This window comes from Salvelinus sp. IW2-2015, linkage group LG32, assembly GCF_002910315.2.
Source record: "Salvelinus sp. IW2-2015 linkage group LG32, ASM291031v2, whole genome shotgun sequence".
Taxonomy (NCBI): Eukaryota; Metazoa; Chordata; class Actinopteri; order Salmoniformes; family Salmonidae; genus Salvelinus; species Salvelinus sp. IW2-2015.
In genome coordinates, this window is record NC_036871.1 from 30,369,493 (window position 1) to 30,395,490 (window position 25,998).

The 25,998-nt window shown below is 42.6% G+C and overlaps 1 pseudogene; it reads right to left on the reverse strand.

Annotated features, from left to right (window-relative positions):
- Positions 1-473: 473 nt before the first annotated feature.
- LOC111957061 (alanine aminotransferase 2-like) lies at positions 474-24,517 on the reverse strand (annotated as a pseudogene).
- Positions 24,518-25,998: the final 1,481 nt, after the last annotated feature.

The window sequence follows — 25,998 nt, forward strand, 5'->3', positions numbered from 1 at the left end:
GAGGGGGGATTGTAAGGGTTAGAGAAAGACTAAAAGGTGGTTAATTAAGAAAGGGGCTCTGTTTTGTCATGGATAATGAAGGCTGGCAGCTGCTGTGGAGAGAAGGAGGGAGAAAAATCTTTACAGACTAAAAGCTTGAGTTTTAATGGACTCACCCCAACTCCCTTTCCCACTCTGTAGGTATGGGGGCTCAGGAGGGCTGTCTGTACGGCTGGAGAGGAGGGTTTGGATGTATGGTTGTAAGGTGGTGCTGGCTGGTGTATTGTACAGTGGTTGTTGTGTAATGTAGGTAGTGGTGGAACATGATGTGCTTTTATCTTCTAGATCTGACAGACTCCGCAGGGGACAGACATCCTCTCCCAGGGGAGTGTGTGTGTGTGTGTGTGTGTTTGTTCAGTAACCTCCTCACTCACTCCCATGATAATTGTCATGCACGGCTGTTGTCTTCATAATTCAGAAAATCCCTGACAGCGTTTAAAAAACATTTTCTCTCACTTTAATAACCTTGAATTTCATTTTCCTGCTATTGAAAATTCTTCTCCCTGCTGTCTTTTCTTTGTCCAGGTTTTTCCATTAGTTTGCTATATAGAATGTACGATGGTGAAAATGTACACACAAAAAAGGGCCAAACTGAAACTATGAATATAAAAGACTATATGATGGAGATTTTCAATACAATAAAATCATCTTTCAATTTAAAATCATTGTGAAAGTTTCTCTAATATACAATACTTCCCTGTGCCTTTGTCTACAATACTGACAAAATCATTTCTACAGAGTTTGGAAATAATGTACTAGTGCTTTCAGATTCTTCATTTCATACAGCACTACATTACTGTACCATCATACTGGCCTTGACTTGTGATCATGACACACACACAAGGACACATACCCTCTTTCCCACACACACGCACACACACAAACACAACTGAGATGACAATTAATATAAATTCTATCAAGTATGCCAGATTGAACTGAATTTGATATGTCCCAACATAAAAAACTACAGCTCTTATTCTGATGTTCATAATCACTACAGTTTTACATGTACAGTCGGAGTCCACCATTTCTTGGAATTTTGTAGGCTAAGGGGCTAAAGTGCATGATCAAGGCGACTGGCGACAGAGCCACTAACACAGTAGGCACTTAGTGACAGATACATTCTGGTAGTTTGGCTGGTAGACTGTGCGCATAGTGTTCAGTGTGCTATTCTCTTCTGATTGGGTGAAAGTTAGGAAGTTAAGGAGGATAGTTAAGAGTACTGCTGAGTGAATTTCTGGTGGAACTCCTTTACTTTAGCCAGTAAGATCTTCAGCTTGTCTGTGGGCGGCAGAATGGTCATCCTGGAACGAGGGAAGGAGGAAGGGAGAGAGAGAAAGGGAACTTTGAACGAAATGCAGGGCATTGGAAACTAAAAGCCATATATACTATTTTTCTGTTGCAAACATTTCTACCTTGTAAAGGTATATCAAAAAGGGAAATTATACCCATCTAAGTTTGTGAAAGGCTGTGATAAAATGTTTGAGTAAACTGGGTTGTCCAGACCTGAAGTGGTAGGTGCCGTCCTTCTGTCCGAAGCCACTTCCTGGGACCAGACAGATGCCAGTCTCCTCCAACAGCTTCATACAGTAGAACATGTCTGGAGCCTGGCCAAGCGCCTGGGGGGAGAGAGAGAGAGACTGAGAGGGAAAGAGGTATTACAGTGGGATGACACATACAGTACCAGTCAAAAGTTTGGACACACCTACTCATTCAATGGTTTTTCTTTATTTTTACTCTTTTCTACATTGTAGAATAATAGTGAAGACATCAAAGCTATGAAATAACACATATGGAATCATGTAGTAACCAAACAAGTGTTAAACAAATCAACATATATGTAATATTTTAGATTCTTTCAAGTAGTCATCCTTTGCCTTGAAGACAGACTTTGCATACTCTTGCCATTCTCTCAACCAGCTTCATGAAGTAGTCACCTGGAATGCATTTCAATTAACAGGTGTGCCTTGTTAAAAGTTAATTTGTGGAATTTGGCCCATCAGTTGTGTTGTGACAAGGTAGGGGTGGTATACAGAATATAGCCCTATTTGGTAAAAGACCAAGTCCATATTATGGCAATAACAGCTCAAATAAGCAAAGATAAACTGTTTTTCAACAGGACAATGACCCAACACACCTCCAGGCTGTGTAAGGGCTATTTGACCAAGAAGGAGAGTGATGGAGTCCTGCATCAGATGACCTGGCCTCCACAATCACCTGACCTTACAGAGGTATTACAGTGGGATGACACATACAGTACCGGTCAAAAGTTTGGACACACCTACTCATTCAAGGGTTTTTCTTTATTTTTACTATTTTCTACATTGTATAATAATAGTGAAGACATCAAAACTATGATTGTGGAGGCCAGGTCATCTGATAAAGCACTCCATCACTCTCCTTCTTGGTCAAATAGCCCTTACACAGCCTGGAGGTGTGTTGGGTCATTGTCCTGTTGAAAAACAAATGATAGTCCCACTAAGCACAAACCAGATGGGATGGCGTATCGCTGCAGAATGCTGTGGTAGCCATGCTGGTTGTGTGCCCTGAATTCTAAATAAATCACTGACAGTGTCACCAGCAAAGCACCCCCCACCATCACTACTCCATGCTTCACGGTGGGAACCACACATGCGGAGATCATCCGTTCACCTACTTTGCGTCTCACAAAGAGACAACGGTTGGAACCAAAAATCTCTAATTTGGACTTGTCAGACCAAAGGACAAATTTCCACCGGTCTAATGTCCATTGCTCGTGTTTCTTGGCTTAAGCAAGTCTCTTCTTCTTATTGGTGTCCTTTAGTAGAGGTTTCTTTGCAGCAATTCGACTATGAGGTCCTGATTCATGCAGTCTCCTCTGAACAGTTGATGTTGAGATGAGTCTGTTAAGATGGTTTGGGATGAGTTGGACCGCAGAGTGAAGGAAAAGCAGCCAACAAGTGCTCAGCATATGTGGGAACACCTTCAAGACTGTTGGAAAAGCATTCCAGGTGTAGCTGGTTGAGAGAATGCCAAGAGTGTGCAAAGCTGTCATCAAGGCAAAGGATGACTACTTGAAAGAATCTAAAATATTACATATATGTTGATTTGTTTAACACTTGATTGGTTACTACATGATTCCATATGTGTTATTTCATAGTTTTGATGTCTTCACTATTATTCTACAATGTAGAAAAGAGTAAAAATAAAGAAAAACCTTTGAATGAGTAGGTGTGTCCAAACTTTTGACTGGTATTGTATATACTGTACACAGGAAACACATCTCACAATCAAATATATCAACTTAATTGGTGTGTATATATCAACAGGTGATGGGACCATAAACTCCATAATTCAGAAATTGCCAAATTATAATTTTCTAATTTCCTGGATTAGTATTTCAGTCCTCAACACCAGAGCTGCTGTGTTGTAATTGTGTTTGTTTCATATGATTGTGTTTTGCAATAGGCATAGGTTCTTCGGATGGGGCCACAGTGTCTCCTGACCGCTCCTGTCTCAGCCTCCAGTATTTATGCTGCAGTAGTTTGTGTCGGGGGGCTAGGGTCAGTTGGTTACCTGGAGTACTTCTCCTGTCTTATCCAGTGTCCTGTGTGAATTTTAAGTATGCTCTCTCTAATTCTCTCGTTCTCTCTTTCTCTCTGAGAACCTGAGCCCTAGGACCATACGTCAGGACTACCGGGCATGATGACACCTTGCTGTCCCCAGTCCGCCTGGCCTTGCTGCTATTCCAGTTTCAACTGTTCTGCCTGTGGTTACGGAACCCCTACCTGTCCCAGACCTGCTGTTTTCAACTCTTAATGAATGGCTTATGAAAAAGCCAACTGAGATTTTTCCTGATTATTATTTGACCATGCTTGTCATTTATGAACATTTTGAAAATCTTGGCTCTCTCTAATTTTCTCCTTCTTCTCTTTTTCTCTCGGAGGACCTGAGCCCTAGACCATACGTCGGGACTACCGGCCGTGGTGACTCCTTGCTGTCCCCAGTCCGCCTGGCCTTGCTGCTATTCCAGTTTCAACTGTTCTGCCTGCGGTTATGGAACCCCTACCTGTCCCAGACCTGCTGTTTTCAACTCTTAATGATCGGCTGTGAAAAGCCAACTGAGATTTATTCCTGATTATTATTTGACCATGCTTGTCATTTATGGAAATTTTGAAAAATCTTGGCTCTCTCTAATTTTCTCCTTCTCTCTTTCTTTTCTCTCGGAGGACCTGGGCCCTAGGACCATGCGTCGGGACTGCCGCCCGTGGTGACTCCTTGCTGTCCCCAGTCCGCCTGGCCTTGCTGCTATTCCAGTTTCAGCTGTTCTGCCTGCGGTTATGGAACCGCCACCTGTCCCAGACTGTTGTTTTTCAACTCTTGATGATCGGCTATGAAAAGCCAACTGAAAATTATTCATGATTATTATTTGACCATGCTTTGTCACTTATGAACATTTTTGAATCTTGGCATAGTTCTGTATAATATCCACCCGGCACAGCCAGAAGAGGACTGGCCACCCCTCATAGCCTGGTTCCTCTCTAGGTTTCTTCCTAGGTTTTGGCCTTTCTAGGGAGTTTTTCCTAGCCACCGTGCTTCTACACCTGCATTACTAGCTGTTTGGGGTTTTAGGCTGGGTGTCTGTACAGCACTTCGAGAATTATAGCTGATGTACGAAGGGCTATATAAAATAAAATTGATTGATTGATTGATGAATAATTGGTAATTGATGTGTATATAATATATTAGAGTAATTGTTGTTTATTGATGTGTATACGGGCTAACCCACAAAAGGGGCGTGGTATATATTATAGTGGTATTGACTGACCTTAGCTTCGTTGATGGATTTCTCTGGCAGGCTGATGTTAGGGAATGAGTACATGGCTCCCTGAACAGGTTAAAGGTGATCCCAGGTACTGTGTTCAGAATCTGCTCTGTCAGTTTAGCCTTCTCTGCCAGGAGACTGAGGGTGGCTGTGCGCTCCTGGACATGGAGAAGAGGGTGTAGTGTGAGTGTGTGGTGTGTGTGTGTGTGTGTGTGTGTGTGTGTGTGTGTGTGTGTGTGTGTGTGTGTGTGTGTGTGTGTGTGTGTGTGTGTGTTGTGTGTGTGTGTGGTGCGTGGCGTGCGTGCGTGGTGCGTTGCGTGCGTGCGTGCATGCGTGTGTGGCACACATACACAATCCATGTCTCAATTGTCTCAAGGCTTAAACATCATTCTTTAACCTGTCTCCTCCCCTTCATCTACACGGATTGAAGTGGATTTAACAAGTGACATCAATAAGGGATCCTAGCTTTCACCTGGATTCACCTGGTCAGTCTATGTCATGGAAAGAGCAGGTGTTCTTAATGTTTTGTATACTCAGTGTATATTGAATGTGTGTCCCTGTCAATGTTGACAGTCTGGTATGTCATTTAAGTCAATGTCTGCTTAATGACCATATATTATTACCTTCATGAAGGTGGTGTGGGAAGGTTCTCCAGGCTGGGGAGAGTTGACCACCAGGTCCATCAGAGCCTGACCAGGGACGGGGGGACACAGTCTGACCGACACCAGCTTAGAGAGCTGGGCCTGCACCTCCGGGTCCATATTAATCACCTCCATGTAACCCCCACGYAAACCACACCTAGCAGGCAGGAGAAGAGAGAGAGAAACCAGGTACAGAGATTCAGAAGGCAAGACACAACTGCACCATATCTACAGGTCTAGCTATTTCTATATTGGTTGAAGTAGTAAGGTCATATAATGGTTGATATTTCAGGTCATGTTAAATTAATGAGAATGATCTTACTCTCCCATGTAGCACTTAGAGGTGGAGTGGAAGGACGCCAGTTCTACATTGTCAGAGTACTCTGGTCCCAACTCAAAAAGCACCTTCTTAAAGGAATGGAACTGGCAACCCTCCGCATACACATTATCCTGGTACACCTAGAGGAGAGGGACAGAGAGAGAGGGATGTCAGGGGGTAAGAGATGAATGTAGAGGTGAAATTATGTTTATGAGGAGGATGACAAAAAGGTCTGATTGGTTTACCTCATCAGCCATCAGGAAGAGTCGCTCTTTAGCAGCGAATCGGATCACGTCCTCAATACACTGTCTGCTCTGGACCTGACCTATCACAGAGTTGGAGAGGGAACGGTTCAGAATCATATTAGTAGAACTGGACATTTTGGTTTCTGTCCAAGTGGGATCTATGTCCTCTGGCTCCATCTAGTGTCATGACTGGGAGGAAAACTGAAATTTTGCGAGATAATTAGGAATAAATGGGATGTCACAGAATGAAGGGTACGTAACAGTTTTCCTTGGGTTGGGTTATTTAAATCCTGCTCACATTCCCACAGCTGGCAGCACCCAAGTAATCATAAATTCGGAGCGCAGTTGCACAAGACCCAATAATAATGCCCATGGTTATTGGTTTGACATTCAATAAATTGTAGAAATGCATAAACAAATACTGAATTAATTTAATGAGACAACTAAAAGATGTGCAACATGGAAATATTGTCCCATTTACATTGTGTAATTTATTGACGGTCACTAACTAGCCCCAGAGATAGGCTATCCAAAGTCAAACCAATTTTGCCAAGGACACACACCACCGGCTGAAGCTAATTGGCAAAATAAGTTTGCTAGCTAGTCTAGGCTACCTCCAGACACATGAACTGGTTAGAAAGTTGCAAGTTATCTAGAAGGGTGAGTGAGTGTAACTGTGTACTGTTTTGGCAGAGCAAAAATACATACACTTCTAATGTTCGAACACACAAGAGAGACACCCACATCAAAGCACGCCTTCAAGACTCAAATCTTGTTCTTAGTCGCATTTCTTAATGAGGAAAATTGAAACCAAGGCCATAGGCGGAAATCCCAGGGGGGACGGGGGGGACACGACCCCCCCATCCTGGGAAAAATATGATTTGTCCCCCCCAATCTATCACTGTAAACATAATGATGTATTCAATAATATTAATAATACGCAATGAAAGCAGTTGTGCTGATTATAGACACTTAATAGCGCCTTTTTAAGTTTCAAAAGATTGCGACCACCCCGCCCTTTGCCTCACAATGGTTTGATCCACTGCCAGTTCTTTAGCTGGCAAGGTAATAGAGGTTCGTATCTACTGTCTGAAAGGCACATGTACGTAACTGACGTGAGGTTAATCCAGTCAATCGCGCCATAGCAATGTTTACATTTTTATGTTGGCAGGGTTCACACACTAGCTGAATTTGCAGAGCTAGCGCGCAAACTAAAGCAAACATTAACTAGCAAGCTAGCTAGTACCTATTCCATTAATGTGGCGTCGTCAAAGATGGAATCTTTGCTATCGTCAGTTTATTCCAAGATCAGCATGCAGCTGTAGTGCTTCAAAGTCCCTGTGATAAAGTTGGCGATAAACTGAAGTCCAAACTGAACAGAACTACACTCTCTTATACCATTGTCTTAAATATATTTAATGGTCTCGTTGCAAAAGCCTAAATTGTCGCGTAGTGAACTTTTTTACATTTATTTTATTTCACCTTTTTTTTTTTTTTTACGATTATGGCAAACACACCAAGAACGGAGTTGGTGCTCGCTAGCTTTACAAATTCAACTATTGTTGGAAGCCGCCAATATGAAACAAACTATATTAAAATTAGAAAAGGTTGTAGCATATGTTGTTGTAAATGTGTGTGTGTGCAGCTAGACCGGCCAGCCAGCCAGCCAGGTAGAAAAATGGAGAAAAAAGTAAAAAGACGGACATCAGAGTATTTTTCAGTACACCAAAACGCAAAGTTAAGAACTCTAGTAGCCTAATATCTCAAAGACGAGTTGATAAAATGTTCATAAGAAAGAAGTGAAATGCTAATGGAATGTTTCACAATGATGTCATTAGGCAGAGCAGGCAACAGGATGGCACACAGACAGCAGAGCTGGGGACAGATAGGCAGGGACAGACTGGCAGAGACAGGGGTCTCAGGTAAGTTTGTTGAGTCTTTGTTTGGCAACATTATGAAAGGTTCTCAATTTTTTTACTTGTAAAATAGGGACATTAATTGGAAAATGCCATGGATACCCCCGCTCTCAACTTAAACTGATGACTAAACTAAGATTTGTTTATGGCAATGGTATTGCTGTTGTGATTAATTGTGTAGTTTGTGGGTACCGGTAGTTAGGAGTACGGCAAACACCTTATTTCTTTTCTAGGAGACAGACGAGTCTTGTGAGGGTGGTGAAAGGGAAAGAGCCAGGGAGAGAGACTTCAGAGAACAAGTCACAGCCACGGCAGACCAGGTGTCACCCTTGTTGCCAGCAGCCACAGTATAGGGGACAGTGGCACAGCATTGTCCAGTTACCTCAGTGATGGCACAAAACCATATCAGCCACACCAACAATTTTTGAACTGCAAACTCTTGCCAACAGAGTGTTGACGTTTCAAGAGGCCCCAAAGCACAGAATGAATATTCTGAACATCAGGCCAATACAATCATTCGAGGCATTGCAGCTGAGATTAGATCTCTTCCGATTGTACAATTTTCATTAATTGTTGATGGTACTCAAGATGTCTCTGGTGCTGAACAGGAGAGTGTCTTTTGCATTATGTTGACCATGACCTTGTCCCTCACGAGGAGTTTATTGGGCTATACAGGGTGTCGGAGACAACAGGCGAGGGCATTGCGAAAGTGGCAACTGAAGTGTTTGTTGAGGCTCAATTTGCCCATGTCTGGCTTACGTGGGCAGAGTTACGATGGTGCCTCAAACATGGCAGGAAAATACACAGGTGCACAGGCAATTGTGAGAAGGCAGCAGCCATTAGCCCTCTATGTCCATTGTGGAGCCACACTGTGTAAATCTGATTACACAGGCTGGGCTGCTCAGCCTCCCCACTGATCCGGGATTCCCTTTCTGGGTCCATCAGTTAGGTGTCCTCTATGACCAGTCAGGAAAGTTTAAAGAGCATGTTTGAATCAATTGCCACGTCCAAAGAAACACATCTGCCCACCCGGAAACCCCTATGTCCAACAAGGTGGACTGTGCGGAATACTGCTATTAGAGCTGTGCTAGGGCAGTATGAGCGGGTACTAAGTATCCTAGAGGAGAGTAGTTTTTAGTACATGACAGTACACGACAGTACACTTACAAATTATTTATTTCATGTTATTTATTTAAAATTGCATACTTTGTGCGACATACTTGTCCATAGCTGCTGTTTGAAGAGTTGAGACACTGACTGAAGGATATTTTGTTTGATTTATTTGGGTTTTTCATTGAAGTAGTTATTTTGCTTTTAGAACTGTACTTATTTTAAGCTTTTTGTTCTTGTAAGATATTGTAGTAGACTCAGGCCAGTGGCACATTTAATGACTATATAAATGTATCAGAAAAAGTCAAATTAAAAGGTTCAATTCCAATACGGAGACTAACTTTGTGATGGTTCTCATGGAGATTATTTTTAGATGAGATCACACCATGTTCATTGTATTTATGAAAACTACACCCATACAGTGTACAGTACCATTGCTACCTACTGGCCTTTCTTGATATTGCTAGTTGTAAGTACGAATCTGCATACATACTGGACTGGTAAGGAGCACTGCTATAACTATTATTAGTAGTAGTATTATATGATTTAAACATTTGAACAAGTTGGTTAAACCCTTCAGTTAACTACTGTACCTATCAATTATTCAGTTGTAGGAATTATGGTTCCTCAATATACATTTACATTATTACAACGTAGGCTATGTTGTACACACTACTTTGGGTGTCCCCCTCAGGAATTGCTCTTGAGAAAATGTATGTAATTGTCCCTTCAAGGTTGATATCAGATTTTCGCCCCTGACCAAGGCTAAATCAGGAAGTCAGCCCCCGTTAAGCTTGGCTACTTACCAGTGGGGTTACCAGGGTTGATGATGCAGAGGGCTTTGGGGTTGCAGTGCTTCCTGGCCTCCGCTAGGGAGCGCTCTAGCTCACTAAGGTCCATGCTCCAGCACTTCTCCTCATTCAGGTAGTAGTTGACCTGCACAGCGCCCAGCTCAGCCAGGGCAGCCGAGTACAAGAGGGTACTGAGGGATGGAGATCATCACCCTGTCTCGATGCACCCTCACCACACACCAATAGTTTCAGCATGGTCTAGGAAAGACAGGGGGAGGAGAAGGGAGTGAGTTGGTAAGCAAATTATAGATAATTAATTAATAAATCAAGAATAATAGGTGATTAAAGTTGCTGGGAGATAGACCGACTGATAGGTGCACATCAAGCCTATAGTCCTCAACGCTCTCCTTCCGCCTTCCTCTTTATCTGCAGTGAGAATGTTACTTTAAAACACAATTATTAGATTTTGTATTGTTCTTACTACGATGCCATCGCTGGCGCCGTGTGAGGTAAACGTTGTCTGGGTCACAGGGTACACCCCCGTCCCGACGCTCGATTGTAGCGAAGCCACGTCCTGCCGCACGCAGTCTATTCCCTGGCTGGCACTGTATGCACCTGAGAGAGAGCGAGAGCGAGAGCGAGAGCGAGAGAGAGAGAGAGAGAGAGAGAGAGAGAGAGAGAGAGAGAGAGAGAGAGAGAGAGAGAGAGAGACAGAGCAGAGAGAGAGAGAGAGAGAGAGAGAGAGAAGCGAGAGCGAGAGCGAGAGCGACGAGAGAGAGAGAGAGAGAGAGAGAGAGAGAGAGAGAGAGAGAGAGAGAGAGAGAGAACTCAATACACTACAGTGCTCCAGGACCGGAGTTGGAGGTCATTTCATTGGTTACGCGGTCACCAAAAGGCTAACACGGGCCTATTAGCCAAAACATAATTATATTTTAACTTACATCCTTACAATACACAATCTATCCAGTGCATGAACAACATACCCACACTACCGCCTCCACAAGCCTGCAGAATGCGTCGTGCTCTGTTTTTGGCATCCTCTGGAAACATGTTTTCATTCAATAGTTCCGGGTAGGAGCAGAGTGCCAAGACCTTGAGGAGGAAGAGAGGACAGAGAGTAAGGTGAGGAACAGACAGGAGTTGATGCAGAATAATGTACACAAATCTGCATGGAACACCACATGAATCTGCATGAAAAGGTCACAATGTGTTTTTGCCTTAGACAGAACGGTTTCAAATGATAAAGGAGAATGAAAGACATCCTGTAATCAAAAAGAGAACTGTGGTTTTAAATAAATGGTTTGGAACTTAGGGAATAAAAGCAGACCTGTCTGAAGAAGGTGATTGGCTGCTGGCCCATGGCATGGGCGTCGCCAATGTTGGCCTTGATGACCTCAGTGAAAGGCTTCTTCACTCCCTTCAGGACACAGAAACAAGACACAAAACGATGAGAAGACTAGGGCAAGGAAGAAAGAGATGGATGAATGATATGCTGGATCCCAGGGGTGTGCAGTGCAGAAATGCAGACCAATAAGTCACCTTATTCTTTATAAACTTATAAACTCATACTTATAAACCCATTTATAACTACTTAATCTGCGTGTGTCCCTCTATAACTAAGACATGAGTATGAGGTCACGTCCTCCTAGACTCCAGCCACGGCTGTACTCTCTAATCTCAGATGTCTCCACTACCTCAGGTAAAGCTAAAGATGCCCATCTACTGTAGTCATGCTATCAGGAGAACAAACAAGAGCTCTGGAAAAGGCTTGGCACTGGCGTCAGCTATATTTCTCTTTCTGTCTCACTCTCTTTCTCCCTCTCTCTTTCTCCCTCCCTCTCACACTCTCTGTCTCGTTCTTTCTTTCTCTCCCTCCCTCCTCTCCCAACCTCTCTCTCTCTCAAACAATGTTAGTCGATAGCAAATGCACTAAAATAGACAGCCCTTAGTAACAGCCAAACAGCTCTTTATAATTTTCTATACCAAGTGTTTTTACTTATTCAACTCTCAAGCACAAACACAAAATCAGGTATAGTCTTTTCCAGGAGAAATGACTTGGCAGAATGCCAACATGCATTGGTTCAATACATGCTCTCCTCTCCCCTTGCCTTTTGTCCTAAAATGTAGAACATTAGCGCTGTTAAAAAACATAAAACACAGGAGTAATACAATCCAATGTTAGCAGTCTCTGTGAAGGTGTAATGTGTAAATGGGGGCAGGGTTTGCAAATGATAAGATAAGACACACCTACCTACAAATGCATACACATAATGTGCGTCTACGTGTGTTTGGAAGCAGAGTGGAGGGAGTCAAAACAAGATGGGACATTTTAGCCTAACACCACCTTGAATGTACAAAACATTAGGAACACCGTCCTAATATTGAGTTGCACCACCTTTTGCCCTCAGAACAGCCTCAATTTGTCGGGGCATGAACTCTACAAGGTGTCGAAAGCATTCCACAGGGATGCTGGCCCATGTTGACTCCAATGCTTCCCACGGTTGTGTCAAGTTGGCTGGATGTCCTTTGGGTGGTGGACCATTCATGATACACACGGGAAACTGTTGAGCTTGAAAAACCCAGCAGTGTTGCAGTTTTTTTAAACACTCAAACCGGAGCACCTGGCACCTACTACCATACCCCATTTATAAGCACTTAAATCTTTTGTCTTMKCCATTCACCCTCTGAATGGCACACATACACAATCCATGTCTCTGTTGTCTAAAGGCTTAAAAATCCTTCTTTAACCTGTCTTCTTACCTTCATCTACACTGATTTAAGTGAATTGAATTAGTGACATCAATAAGGGTTCATAGCTTTCACCTGGATTCACCTGGTCAGTCTATATCATGGAAAGAACAGGTGTTCATAATGTTTTGTACACTCAGTGTATATTAAAGCAGAGAAAATGCTATCTGGAAAACAAAAGGAGACATACACATTCCCAGGCTGCCTGAAAGCCTTGTCAAGTGTTACATCAGCTAGACTCCAGCTGTAGAAACAAACAGACGTTAAGTAGTAAAGCAGGTGTCAACTGCAGAGTTTTTAAAAAAGAGACTCAAAAGAGACATGGATAATGGTAAAAACTGAATTTGGGAAGGTTTTTAGGGAGTGTYGTGACATTATGTCCTTATAAGCCAATAGAAACAGGGGGTAGCTGTCTGTGCCATTTTCTCTGTCCTTATAGGTCAATAAAATGCCACTACTTAGCTACTTCTCTCAGAATACAGTATCGGAGAACAATATGTCAAGCAGTTGAACGTATCAAACTGCCCTTGATGGATGATGGAACTGAACTGGCCAAGAACACAGACTCCTCAGTGAGTGTCCAGATGTTTGGTATTTGACACCCTATATAACAAGATAGACAGTGGTTGGTGGCCACAAGTGGAACTCATTCAAACTCAGTGGGAAGCAAAGCAGGCCCGCTGTTGTTCTACCCACCAGAGACATTTATCGAATCTAATTGGGCCAGCTGAACCAGCAATGACCACCAGAGTACACAACAGAAGAAAAAACTACTACACTCCAATCGGTCACACGACAGAGGTGTTTCTGCAGTCCAGACCAATCACAAACAGCAGGGAGAGTGACACCCACGGAATACAAAGGATCTCCCATTCCACTCATGCTGAGAGTAGAGAGTAGCCTACATTTTACTGCTAACAGAAAAGTCAGTCCCCAGCATTCATTCTGAGAGTAGAGAGTACAGACTACTGTTAAAAACATAGGTGCAAAAAAAACGGGAACTTTCTAAAATGTCCTAAGAAGCTTCCTAAGAGTTCCTAAGAAGGTATTTTATCTCAGCAATGCTTTTTAAATTGTCACAGATTAAGAACACCTAGCAGACCCCTTGTTGACACGTACACTGATTAAGTCCTATGGCTCGTCAGAGTGCTGTCTATTGCATGTTCTTTGTAAGATGATTGAGACTAGCCTATGGTTGATGTTGTCCTCTCTCTAATGCTTAACTCAGTTCTCTAGTGGTTTTTGCTCTTTCTGCATGTGTACGTTTATTTMCCTCTCATTTTCTGTCTCTGATAAGTAGCATTCTAATTGGTCTGGCAAAACAAATTTGAAGTCTGGCCAAAGAAAGTGACATCATTATGGATTCTAGTTTACTCTTCAAGGCAGGAGATGTAACATGATGCCTTTCATTCATTAAAGAAAGTGACAGCGTGCTGTGCTATTCCACAATCTTCCCGAAGTCTCCACGGTTACCCCTGAGGATGTAGAAGGCATCTCCGTGGGCCTCTAGCCTGGTCCCAGATCTGTTATGACTAGGAGTTGGTAAGAGAGCAAAAACAGATCTGTGAACCAATTAGTGGGCCTTCTGTTCCCCGTTCATCGGCCAACCGATGAGCAAGGAACAAAGGCTCTGACTGACATGATTTGGGCTGGATTTGTTGATGTGACGTTGTTTTGCTCACACTGTTTTTTCTCTTTCTGCTTGGCTAAGAGGAGAATTAACTAATTATGACTATTTAAAACTTCTTGTCAATATGGGGGCGCTGTTTCCACTTTGGAAAAAATCGTGCCCAAATTAAACTGCCTCGTACTCTATTCTAGATCGTACAATATGCATATTATTATTACTATTGGATAGAAAACACTCTCAAGTTTCTAAAACTGTTTGAATTATATCTGTGAGTAAAACAGAACTCATTTTGCAGCAAACTTCCAGACAGGAAGTGAAAAATCTGAAAACGATGCTCTGTTCCAGGGCCTCCCTATTGAATTGCCTTATATTTATGGATATGCATGCACTGCATACGCCTTCCACTAGATGTCAACAGGCATTGGAAGGTGGAATGGGGTGTCTAGCTTGATCTGAGGTCGAACAAGAGCTCTTGGAATGACGTGTCCAGAATTTCCTTTCTCTACCTAGGCGCGGGAAGCACCTCCCTATTGTCTTATGATAAGCGTTCGGTATACACGGCTAATATCTCCGGCTTTGTTTTTATTTGATACATATTAGAAAAACATCACAAAGTAGGTTTTTTCAACCGAGTTTCATCAGTTTATTCAACGTTTAATGGGACTTTTGGAGTTTTCCGTTCTCTGCGTCGAGAGAAATTGGGAACGTCATCAACATTGGCTAGCCTTGTGGAGTGAATTCGACAGGAGAGAAGGACATTCTAAAACCAAACAACGATTTATTCTGGACAAAGGACTCCTTGTACAAGATTCTGATGGAAGCTCAGCAAAAGTAAGAACAATTTATGATGTTATTTCGTATTTCTGTGGAAAATGTTGAGTCCTATTATCCGCGTTTTGGCGGGCGCTGTCTCGCTATAACGTAAGCTGTTTGTTATGGTAAAGTTATTTTTAAAAATCTAACACGTATCTTTCATTTGCTGTCCAACATGTATTTTTTTGTAAAGTTTATGATGAGTTCTTTGGTCAGATTAGGTGAGTGTCCAAACTAGCTCCGGACATTCTGGTGAATCGATGCTACATATTCACAATGTATAACCACGGTTTGCAGCTCTAAATATGCACATTTTCGAACAAAACATAAGTGTATTGTATAACCTGATGTTATAAGACTGTCATCTGATGAAGTTGGTCAAGGTTAGTGATTAATTTTATATATTTTGCTGGTTTTTGCGATCGCTACCTTTTGCTGCTAATAAATGCATTTGTGTGTTAGGCTATTGTGGTAAGCTAATATAATGCTATATTGTGTTTCGCTGTAAAACACTTAAAAAATCAGAAATATTGGCTGGATTCACAAGATTKATTTGCTGTACACCATGTATTTTTCATAAATGTTTTATGATGAGTATTTAGGTATTTCARGTTGCTCTCTGTAATTATTCTGGCTGCTTTGGTGATATTTTTGATGGTAGCTGCAATGTAAAACTATGATTTATACCTCAAATATGCACATTTTCGAACAAAACATACATTTATTGTATAACATGTTATAACACTGTCATCTGATGAAGTTGTTTCTTGGTTAGTGACTAATTATATCTCTATTTGGTCGGTTTTGTGATAGCTACCTATGCGGTAGAAAAATTGTGAAAATATGCGGTTGAGTCTTTTGCTGTTGTGGTTAGCTAATAGAAATACATGTGTTTTCGCTGTAAAACATTTTAAAAATCGGAAATGATGGCTGGATTCACAAGATGTTTATCTTTCATTTGCTGTATTGGACTTGTGATTTCCTGAAAATTATATTATATGATATCCCTGTCGCGTTAGGCTAGGCTATGCTAGTCAGCTTTTTTGATGAGGACGATCCCGGATCCGGGAGAGAGAAGCGGTAGAGGTTTTAAGTCGTCTCAGGTATCAGAACATTTTCCTGAACTTTATCTGCAACTGAAACACTGCAGTTCCTCTGAGCCCTCAAAAAAGGTTTGTGTGTTAGTAAGACAACATAGACACAGGGTGAAAAGAGTATAGAGAGAGCAGAGAAAGACTAAATGTATTTTGTTGAAAGTGCGTGTTCTTTCCTTACCTATTTTAGATAAAGGCAAGCAAGTGACTGTAAGCTTTGTACCCTGTTTTCACACAAAAACCTAACACTCACCAGAGCTCAGTTTAAAAAGCAGGTATTCTTAGTTACAAAAGACAAGACTGGTTTGGCCCAGCTATACTTGGAAGAGTCTACAGATACACCTGATACAGCACATGGTTTGTGTGTTAGTTGGATATTTGGATGTTCCCATACATAACAAAACACACATTGTTTCTATTTCTAGGTGCTCCGTATGACATAACGATGTAATAACTTATTGGGAAACCCCTGAGGTAGACTCCTGAATGACCAACCTGCCCCAAAGCCAGGTAGACTCCTGAATGACCAACCTGCCCCTAAGCCAGGTAGACTCCTGAATGACCAACCCTGCCCCTAAGCAGGTAGACTCCTGATTGACCAACCTGCCCTAAGCCATGTAGACTCCTGATTGACCAACCTGCCCCAAAGCCAGGTAGACTCCTGAATGACCAACCTGCCCCAAAGCCAGGTAGACTCCTGAATGACCAACCTGCCCAGAGCCAGGGTAGACTCCTGAATGAACCAACCGTGCCCCAAAGCCAGTAGACTCCGAATAGACAACCTGCCCCAAAAGCCAGGTAGGCTCCTGAATGACCAACCTGCCCCAAAGCCAGGTAGACTCGAAATGATCAACCTGCCCCAAAGCCAGGTAGACTCCTGAATGACCAACCTGCCCCAAAGCCAGGTAGACTCCTGAATGACCAACCTGCCCCAAAGCCAGGTAGACTCCTGGTTGGCTGGGGTGTTTGAGGATGAGTCAGAACAAATAAAAGAGAGAAAATCCATGAAGATGACGTTTTGCATTTTGGTAAAGCCATAGGGCCGTCTGGTCACCATAGACCATATGGCAGTCCCTCCACCCCCCTACCCAGCTAGAGAGTGTACCTCTCTCTCTCTCAAACACAGAGACACTTCAATCTTTTTCCTGGAAATAGCACTCAGATTGTTCCACTTTGCACACTACACTGGAATCAGTAAACTATCTCTGTGTTTCCATGTCAACCCCTGAAATGAAGCAAGAGGGGATAGGGCAGGTAAGGGTTACACTTATGGGGTATTATGGGATCTTTATGCAGCAAGTGAAACAGTATAGCTTCCGTCCTTCTCCTCGCCTCGAACCAGGGACCCTCTGCACACATCGACAACAGCCACCCTCTGAAGCATCGTTACCCATCGCTCCACAAAAGCCGCGGCCCTTGCAGAACAAGGGGAACAACTACTTCAAGATCTCAGAGCGAGTGATGTCACCGATTGAAATGCTATTAGCGCGCACCCCGCTAACTAGCTAGCCATTTCACATCGGTTACAAAAGTAGATTACCGACCGGGGGGCCCCCATTCATTTTGTGTGTCACTCTCAATCAGATATCATATTAAAACCATTTATCATATTAAAAATGCGAACATTTCTCTCCACCCTATGGCAGAAGTTGTAGGATTGCAGGAACATTTCTGTAAAACTGCTAATCATTCTCTTCACCCGATGGTGGGGAGAGAATGACATTTTACTAATGGCCCCCCAAAAGGCTAAGGCCGGCTCAGACTGCATGTGTGGGTATGGATGTGGGTAAACAGACCCACAAGCAACTAAAGTCCCTCATGATGAGTTCAGATTTTTTGTGGCCACCACCCCCCATCACTGTTTCCCATCTCTGGTCTAGATCATTCACCCATTTCACATAACAAATGTCACGGGACTGCAGGGGGGCTATAGGAGTGATGAGTTATTGCTTTTAAGAGAGTTAAAGGAGACAGTGGTATTGGTCTGGGGTAAAGTGAGGATTTGACCTCTGACCTCTGATGATAGATGACATACTGTACGACATTGTGAGGTCAGACGTTTAAATAGAGCTGATGTAAAAACAGACCACAGACTGAACTGAATCTCTCAGTTTTCTGTTTGACTTGTGGACTTTGACCTGAATCTTTCTCAGCTCAGAGAACAACTCTGATACTGTATAACAGAGAACAAACAGTGACAAGGGCGAGAGAGACACAGAGACAGAGGGTGAGGGAGAGACACAGAGACAGAGGGCGAGGGAGAGAGAGACACAGAGACAGAGGGTGAGGCGAGAGACACAGAGACACAGAGACAGAGGGTGAGGGAGAGACACAGAGACAGAGGGCGAGGGAGAGAGAAGACACAGAGGGTGAGGGAGATAGAGCACAGAGACAGAGGGTGAGGGAGATAGAGACACAGAGACAGAGGTGAGGAGATAGAGACACAGAGACAGAGGGTGAGGGAGATAGAGACACAGAGACAGAGGGTGAGGGAGAGAGAGACACAGAGATAGAGGGGGAGAGAGACACAGAGACAGAGGGAGAGGGTGAGGGAGAAGAGGACACAGAGACAGAGGGAGAGAGAGACAAAGGGTGAGGGAGATAGAGAAACAGAGACTGAGGGAGAGAGAGACACAGAGACTGAGGGTGAGGAGAGAGGAGACACAGAGACAGAGGTGAGGGAGAGAGAGACACAGAGACAGAAGTGAGGGAGAGGACACAGAGACAGAGGTGAGGGGAGAGAGAGACACAGAGACAGAGGGTGAGGGAGAGACACAGAGACAGAGACAGAGGGTGAGGGAGAGAGACACAGAGGGTGAGGGAGATAGAGACACAGAGACAGAGGTGAAAAAATCAACAGATGACCAACAGAAGGCTCAACAAACCTGCAAAAATGTCAACTAACCTTCAAAGTAGTAGACTTTGGCAGGAGGGTGACACACTGGGTGTGTGCGCAAATGCACCCAAAAAGTCTATATTTTGGTGAACAGTTAGGTTGGAGGGCAAAGGGAAGTGCAAACACATGACAAGAGTTGCTCAAGTCACTGTAAACCAGTTATTGCACAACTAGTACAAGGCTACACACAAATGGGATTCACAAGATCAAAATGTGATTTATTCTAGTGAAATGGAAAGAGAAAGGGAAAGGGGGATACCTAGTCAGTTGTCATGACGTTGCCCTCTTTGGGTACAGTGAGCACCATCCCCCTCTCTCTGTCTCCTACACTCAGGCTGCTGCGACCTCAGGTCGTAAATTCCTGGAGGAGATTATCTCCTCATGGCCACAGTATAGAGAGAGAGTGAGTTTTCATAGAGAGAACAAAGGAATTTCTTCCACCTCACAGAACTTGAGGTCCGAACATCATTTATTTTTCTGGAGAATGTATAAAAGATCAGTGAAGAATCCAGCCACGAACTGGTCCGTTTGGTACAATTTTGTGAAACTCATGGGAGACAATACGGCCACATTACCATAACGCTGTTTATATAATAGCCTCAGATATGAGGTTTACATCTAATTGTTGTGTAAGATGAATGAGTGAGGATGATACTGTTTGTGAAATTGTGTTATGTGATTTTGGACTGTTTAATGAAGGAAACTCCAATTCCCTTGGGAGTTTAACTAAATCAGAGGACCGCCCATGAGCCCAGTTAGGACCTGGCGTCATGAGACAGCCTTTTTCTGCTCTTCCAAATAAAACCCCCACCCGGGTTTTCTATCACCAGACCGAGCTTCCCTCAATTACGAGATGGCTAAAGGTTGGAGACCAGCTTACCTCGATAACGAGAGGGCCAAGGTTTTGAGAGGAGACCATAAACCTAAGGTTTGAGTAGATGGCTGAATATTTTAACCACACCACGTGGTTAAACTCTTAGACTATCGATACCGACAGAATAAGAACAAGTCTTTGATATTAATTACTAGTCTGCAGCTAGGAATTCGGTATCATTGAACGCGAAGACCGACAACCGCCAAAACATCTATTCTATAAGGACATGAATGAATGTCACTCTGAACTATGCATTCTAACCACGACAGAGAGAGAGAGAGAGAGAGGGCGGACAGACTCTCCAACAGAAACAAACTTTTCCACAGAGATCCCGACGACACACTGAGCGTAAATATATATATTGATTGCAATTGTTCCCGAATGAGTGAGCGTTCATGTGCAAAGGATTAGCATTTCAATTGTTATAATTATCAACTTTGTAGTGTCTCATCTCAGTTGACCCCAACTTCCCATTTTGTCCACCAAGCCGTGATACCGGTTTATCCCACTAGGGAAACTCCGTTATCATTTCCTTGTAACTATCTACTGTTTGTTTATGCAGTTCTGTGAATTACTTAGTTAGTAAATAAATGATTTAAGACAATTGATGTATGGATGACTCATAGTGAAGACTGGGTTCGTGCAGATAACCAACAATTTACGACGTTTGGAATGAGACAAACATGAGGCAAATAATAATTCATTAATTATAAGACTAATTGATCAGATATAAAAATATCTGAAGAGTTATATTAGGAAAATTATAACGTTGTAATCTGAATATTTTCCTTGGTGTCCCGACTTCCTAGTTAACTACAGTTACATGATTAATCAGTTTAATCGCGTAATAATAATTACAGAGAGTTATTTGATAAATAAGTCTTCAGTTTAATGATGCCAAAGACACGACACAGTTGTACAACTGAATGCATTCAACTGAAATGTGTCTACTGCACTTAACCCAACCCCTCTGAATCAGAGAGGTGCGGGGGGCTGCCATAATCGACGTCCACCTCTTCAGCACCCAAGGAACAGTGGGTTAACTGCCTTGCTCAGGGCAGAACGACAGATTTTTACCTGTACGTAATAATAGAGCTTCCGGTCTCAGTGAAGGAAAAGGTACTCAAAAGGAATTCTAATCAAATCAAATTTTATTTATCACATGTGCCGAATAAAACAGGTGTAAACCTTAGCGTGAAATGTGTACTTACAAAATCTTATTTTCTTAAAACGACATTGTTGGTTAAGAAAATATTTACTAAATAAACTAAAGTAAAAAAAGTAACAGAATAAAATGACAATAACAAGGCTATATACAGGGGGTACTGGTACCGTGTCAATGTGTGGGGGCACCGGTTAGTCGAGGTAATTGAGGTAACATGTACATGTAGGTAGGGGTAAAAGGGARTTGGCAATCTGGATAGATAATAAACAGAGTAGCAGCAGCATATGTGAAGAGTGTGAAAGTGTGTACACAGTATGTGTGAGTGTGTGTGAATCTAGCCATCTAGCCATAGACTGTTCTCTCTGCTACCGCACGGCAAGCAGTACCGGAGTGCCAAGTCGACAGTTAAATTAAATTTCCTGCAATTCTGTACATTTTGACATTYCTTATAACATGTTCATATGCTATCTGGGGGCCCCCTGACCTCCAGTGGGCACCCAACCAATATATATATATAGTAATTAACTTTATGTCCTGAATACAAAGCGTAACCTAAAACACAAGGCCAAATATACACTGGAGTGGCTTACCAAGATGACATTGAATGTTCCTGAGTGACCTGGTTACAGTTTTGACATAAATCGGCTTGAAAATCTATGGCAAGACTTGAAAATGGCTGTCTAGCAACGATCAACAACCAACTTGACAGAGCTTGAAGAATTTTCAAAATAATAATGTGCAAATATTGTACAATCCAGGTGTGCAAAGCTCTTAAAGACTGTAATTGCTGCAAAAGGTGATTCTAACATGTATTGACTCAGGGGGGTTAATACTTATGTAATGAAGATATATTTGTGTTTTATTTTTCATAATTTCTTTACAAATGTTAGAATTGTTCTTCCACTTTCAAATTACAGTGTATTTTGTGTAGATCATTGACAAAAAAAATGACAATTAAATCCATTTTAATCTCACATTTTAACACAACAAAATATGGAAAAACTCTAGGGGTGTGAATACTTTCTGAAGAACTGTATATATTGTGGAAATTTTGCCTATGGATCAAATGTTGTCATAACAGGTCTGTGGAGGCCAGGTCATCTGATGCAGCACCATCACTCTCCTTATTGGTCAAATAGCCCTTACACAGCCTGGAGATGTGTTTTGGGTCATTGTTGAAAAACAAATGATAGTCCCTCTAAGCGCAAACCAGATGGGATGGCGTATCGCTGCAGAATGCTGTGGTAACCATGTTAAGTGTGCCTTGAATTCTAAATAAATCACTGACAGTGTCACCAGCAAAGCACCCCCACATCATCACACCTCCTACTCCATGCTTCACGGTGGGAACCATGGTGGGCATCATCGGTGGGAATCATCAATTTCACGGTGGGAATCACCCGTTTACCTACTCTGCGTCTCACAAAGACACGGTGGTTGGAACCAAAAATCTCTAATTTGGACTCGTCAGACCAAAGGACAGATTTCCACCGGTCAAATGTTCATTGCTCATGTTTCGTGGCCCAAGCAAGTCTCTTCTTATTATTGGTGTCCTTTAGTAGTGGTTTATTTGCAGCAATTCGATTATGAAAGCCTGATTCACGCATCTCCTCTGAAGAGTTGATGTTGAGATGTGTCTGTTACTTGAACTCTGTGAAGGATTTATTTGGGCTGCAATTTCTGAGGCTGGTAACTCTAATGAACTTATCCTCTGCAACAGAGGTAACTCTGGGTCTTCCTTTCCTGTGGCGGTCCTCATGAGAGCCAGTTTCATCATAGCACTTGATGGTTTTCTGACTGCACTTGAAGAAACTTTCAAAGTTATTGAAATTTTCCAAATTGACTGACCTTCATGTCTTAAAGTAAACAACAGTTTCCCATTGCTTATTTCAGCTGTTCTTGCCATAATACGGACTTGGTCTTTTACCAAATAGGGCTATCTTCTGTATACCACCCTTACTTTGTCACAAAACAAGTGATTGGCTCAAACGCATTAAAAAGGAAAGAAATTCCACAAATTAACACTTTTTTTGGTTACTTCATGATTCCATATGTGTTATTTCATAGTTTTGATGTCTTCTCTATTATTCTACAATGAGTAGGTGTGTCCAAACTTTGAACAGGTACTGTACATAATTTGTACATGCAAATCTGATTGGAATCAGCGTTTGATTATTTKAATAATTAGCCTCAATTTATCTTCAGAGTTGCTTTTTTCTTTCTTAGGGCATTTACGGGGACAGGCCACCAAAATCGTCTCGTCACCCTATATTACGCAAGCCTAACACGCTGCTGCGTGTCACTCTGCTACAGTTGCAATTTCAGAAAAGCAGACCCAGTGAGGCCACAGGAGAGTAGTGTCCAGGTAGGTTAAAAGTCAGACTGGTGCAGTGAGTCTAGTTGAAAGACTGACAGTGCATGGGACAGTGTCAGAGATTGCTTTCCCACTTTGAAAACTTCAATATATTTCAAACTGAGAGAAACAAAACAAAAAATAAAATGAAAAAAAACGAAAATGATGACAGAGGGTAGCGTGTAGGGTAGTCTAAATCACAATATTATTTAATTAATAACGTTTATTTTAAGCATACCTCTCTCAGCTCTTTCTCGATCTGCATGGCGCGCTGTACAATGGGTCCGCGCACCGCATACTCGACGTTCTTCACCGTGGGGTTCATGGTGTCGATGGTCAACACCTTGTCCCGGGAGAACACTCCATTCTCGGTCATTTTCTCTTGGGCAAGTCCACGCCGCCGTTCACTGACTCCTGAAAGTGCTATACTCTGGGGGGAAAAGGGTGACAGCTGAGAGGGAATCAGCATTGAGCGGACCCCAGAGACGAGGTACCCCGCGGGGTATTGCGCCCTGCCGCCGAAAAACCATACATTTCCTCCGTTCAAAACGCTCACGCTTCTGGATGGTAACATTTGTCCTATGCGCGAAGCAGACATGTTACAATATTATATCCCTTTAGCTGTGAAGTGCTGCGACCCATCTACGCTCAATGAATGCACACACACAGACAACTGTTTGTTGTGCAGTAGGCAATTTTTTTTTTTTTTTAAGTCAAGCAGGGCTTTGAACCTTACAATTACGATCGAATGAGGTGAGTTTAAAAAAATGTTCAGGGGAAGTGATAGTAGATCTGTTTCCCCAACCCGTTATTCACAGATTGGTGCACTCTTTTCTCTTCTGCACACCGCACACATTGTAACATTACTCCCACATACACCCCTTTTGTGAGTTGAATCCAACCTGCATCCCCATTTGCCTACGCACGGATAAGTTGTCAGTCAGGGTCGGATCTCCGGTTACCGAGACGACAGACACAAGCGATAAGCCTATGCGAGGAGACCGGGCGCAGCTTGCTCGCTTTCCATGGAACTCCCTCTCTTTCGTTTGTTAACACATACAACGGCAGCGCGCTCTAGACTACTGGGAGGAGACTACGGACCAGGCCATTCTGCAGACATTTTGCGCAACTCCTCCTAATTGGACTCAAGCCGTTCTCCCCCTGCTTGTAGCAGCAGCATATTTACACGGAATGTGCACTGTGCTCAACTGGTTTGCTCAACTGGTGATGTTTTAAGGGCCCTCCACACTAGGCTAGTTAAGTTTTAGTGTGAATGACTGAGATAGATGTTGCTTTATTTATAGCTGATAGTTCTTTAACATAAATGCTAAATTCAAATGATACAGCATTCCTAAATAACCATTCATATAGACTACTTTCAGTAGGCCTTACCCCCAGWGCAATTTTCCTAATTACATCATTGGGTTGATGAGCATGGTGACAGTGGATAGTAGATTTCCATTGCAACAGTGTGGACAGAAGTGACTCAAAGAACCGGATCAACCATTGACTTACAAAGTTTCAAGTATCAAAGTGGTCTGATAAGGGACATAATTTAGTCAAAGTGATTTAGTTCTGTATTAAGATAGACCGCTGTGCCACTCGGGAGCCCTAAGGCACAGCATCTCAGTGCTAGAGACGTCACTACAGACCCTGGTTCATTTCCAGGCTGTATCACAACTGGCCGTGATTGGGAGACCCATAGGGCGGCGCACAATTGGCCCAGCGTCATCCGGGTTAGGATTTGGCTCGGCTAGGCCGTRATTCTAAATAAGCATTTGTTTTTAACTGACTTGCCTAGTTAAATAAAAAAAATAAAAAAAGATGGGCTTCCTTTCTGAGCTCCCAGAGTCCAGTTATTTGAGGCCTGTGGTATTCTGGGAATGTGTAGGAACAAGGTCAGACCTGACAGAGGAATAGGGTCACATATCAGCTGTCAAACAAACCTGTCTATTTGCTGAAGAAACACAGCATCTGTCCTTCTGCAACACGCACCCATACACACACACCTTTATTATTGCACAACGTATTGCACAATTCAAACACTTTGCTCTCCATACATACTGTAAGTCAATATTTTACTATACATTTGTTTCGAGTGCCTTCCATTTAGGCGATTTATATCTCTGGCAAATTTTATTCCAGTTTATTCTATTGAACTTTTATTTGTATGTATTTTTTTAACTTCTATTTGTATTTTTGTCACATAATTGAGGGGTGTACCTGCAAGTAAGCATCTCATTGTACTACAGCATTACCATGACACCAATGGAGAGTCCAGCCATTCAACCTTTCATATCTTCAGTGTTTCCTGGAGAAAACTCCATTGATAATTTCTTCCATGGCCAAACAATCATCCATGAAACTGAAATCAACTTAGTACAAAAGGCACACTGAGCACAATGGTTGTAAAAACAAAGCAGAGAGTCAAGTAGCAATTGAAAAAGAAGTGTGATTAGATAAGTTGCTTTGCGTGGGCTCTTGAGTGTGTCAACATAATTGTTTCCATACAATGCCTTTCAATATCACCCCCCTTCCCACACTGGAAATCTATCAGTCA